The 2845-nt window shown below is 42.3% G+C and overlaps 1 long non-coding RNA gene across 1 annotated transcript in view; it reads left to right on the forward strand.

Annotated features, from left to right (window-relative positions):
• Window positions 1-203: 203 nt before the first annotated feature.
• LOC118428893 overlaps window positions 204-2845 on the forward strand; it is a 9961-nt gene continuing 7319 nt past the window's right edge. The window contains exons 1-2 of the long non-coding RNA XR_004832701.1: window positions 204-252; window positions 1606-1716. This is a non-coding gene — a long non-coding RNA (uncharacterized LOC118428893). The remainder of the gene's footprint in view (window positions 253-1605; window positions 1717-2845) is intronic.

The following is a 2845-nucleotide window of genomic DNA, read 5'->3' on the forward strand; positions in this document are numbered from 1 at the left end:
CATCAGGTGATACTCGTCGATTGAGATACTACTATACGAGCACAGTGACTCACAAATATATTTTGACTGTGACGCAACAGGTTATTGTGTTCGCGAACACAAGTCACCACCTTTATAGACTTGTTCGACTAGTGCAGTTACAGTGCCATGGACAGATTAGTACCGTCTGCGACTTTGCGCCATGGACATTTTCAACCATGATGATGATGTGTCAACAACTATACAACTAATAGTCAAGCTGTGAATTGCCAGGTAAGTAATTTAGTGAAGACATTGTTGATTGTTTCGAGCTCCTTGGTTCGAGTAAGTGGTAGTTATCGGTGGGGGTTGGCGTCTGTATTCTTAGCTGTCAAATTGTTCGTTATGCCCCAAATCAAGGTTGTACAGTATTATATTGTTGGAAGGGGCGACCCGAGCACGGAGACACACACAAGACACACGTCACACTTGTAGGACGATCAAGACAAGACTGACTTTATTTTGAATCACATTACTGGTCGCGTTCTGGCGGTTCTAGAACACCCTTCTCCGAACGGGGCCACCGCCCGTTCGAGCACGTCGAATTGTTGTTGTTTACTCCGAAGAAGGGCCGCCAGAACGCGACAGTTACAATAAACAAATTCAAATACAATTACATAATATACGATACAATACAATACATAACATTTTAAACCTCCTTGTCGCAAAATCTCAGTACTGTACAGTGGACCATGGAGAAGTTTGGTTGCGACAAAGAAGAATAGCAAGAGGGTTATGTTTTCGGCATTGTATGCATGGCGTTTATGTGTTTTTGAACAGCATAACCCAAAACATTTTGGATAGATCCCTACGATATTTGTTATGCTGGTAGGTTACTGGTGTCGTCAAAACGAAGGACACGTTCGATTATTGGCCTCCTAGCGTCTCTCTTTGGTGCTGCAGAAGAATAGACGGTTTTGTTTGAGAACACCAAAGCCTGTGGATCTGAGATTGAATGACCTCACTGGTTCATGTCGGCGGTTGAGCGAGTTCTAGAGTCGACTGTAGTTCAGTGACCCCGTCTCTGTTCATGTGTAAGAAAGGAGTAGAAGCCGAGGCAGAAACAATACTCCCGGGATAGGAACCCGCGCCGAATCCGAGCCGCCTGATCACAAACCAAGGTGCTAAACCACTACACAAAAAGGCTGACAGCCATTTCGCATGGTCAACAGCAGTCCTTGAACCCCACTGTTACAGTATTCCCCCTTTTCTTTTCAAGATTCGTCCTCAAATCTCCGAGTTCGATATACATATGATATCGATCGCCTAAAGTTACTTGCAAATTAGAAAATCTTTGATTTGAATTTTATCATGTGCGGATTGAAAGTCTTGATGTCAGAACTACTCTCCAAGTAGAGGTAGGCTCCGACTGGATTTGCACGTGTTTGGGGTGTTTTTGTCAGGGTTAGTAAGTATACCATGATTCAAGTTTCAAGGCGACATAGAGAAAACTTGACAAAACATAATGCCCGACAAAAGCGGCTAAAAACGCGCAAAACGAGCCAGAGCCTAACCTCTGCTTAGAGGGCACTTTGGTGCGATAACATAAACTACTAGTAGTACATGTTCATATATGCCCATCTATAGGTGGCGCTTTTACAACATGGATAGGATGTGTAATTAACGCAAACTCCGCTATCCGGAGCTGATGACCCCATGGGCGCGGCAATGTAAGACGGGCCTACTCTCCAAGCAGAGGTTAGGCTCCGGCTGTTTTTTAACGTTATTACCTCCATAAAATGTCATGGAATGGAGGTTATATTTTCTGTTATGTGTCTCTGTCTGTGTAGATGATTACTCAAGAACGGCTGGATGGATTGGTTTCATACTTGTTGTGTTGGTGGGGTGTGATAAAAGCTCGAATCGATGAGATTTTGGGAGCCGTGTCTGTCGTTATAATCGATGTAATAATATCAGAAATCACCCCTATATTTGAGATATATTGGTATGGGCATCGTGCTTTATGTGTTTGTTAATGGGCTTAGCTCCAAGCAGATGGTGAGGTGACAGCTGTTAAGGGAACCCCGAGTTTTTTTAAATATGATAATTAGTTTTATTTATGTCTGCTTAGGATATCATGGAGATGTGAAGCGTAAGTATAATTGTAAGAAGTTGAGGTACATTTAACGACAATGCTTAACAGGTATGGATATCTCACATACTGTACTGCTGATTTGAGTGACATGGTGATTAAAATACCATTAGGTCCTCTCATCTGGGTTGGGTGTCAGAACTTTTATGGGCGATACAGATGTTCTGATTTCGTTACGATAAGGGACAGTTGTTAGTTGTCTCTTTCGTAGCCAATGGTACTTGTTTTTTAGCAGACGGGGTTGGCGCCAAGTATTCATCTTACAGTTGGTGTAGGGCTGTCAGAGGAAAGTGTGCATCTCGTTTTTGTTCCGTGTGAACAGCTGATGTTATGACATATTGGTGGAAAATCAAATCACCAGCTGACTAAAGTTGGCCACATCCCTTCTTCTTTCTGAGTTTCCCAACTTCCTCCCACCACACAGCTCTGAGGCACATAGTCGAACCTCAATAATGCTGACAACCTTAGACATTTTAAATGCCAAACATCAAGCTTAAGGAACACCACGCTACCATATGCCGTCGACCTCTTAAACGCACATTACACAATTAAGTGTCACATTTTGATAATTACTAATCAGATGGACATCCTCTGTGTCATTAAATAAATACACCACTACATTCCCATGACATTTATATTATATAACCATTACTCTCAAATACAACCGACTATAAACATACATACCATCCACAAAAAAGCAATAAATATTTCATGGAGGTATGAGGTCCCCGAACT

Source organism: Branchiostoma floridae, chromosome 13, assembly GCF_000003815.2.
Source record: "Branchiostoma floridae strain S238N-H82 chromosome 13, Bfl_VNyyK, whole genome shotgun sequence".
NCBI lineage: Eukaryota > Metazoa > Chordata > Leptocardii > Amphioxiformes > Branchiostomatidae > Branchiostoma > Branchiostoma floridae.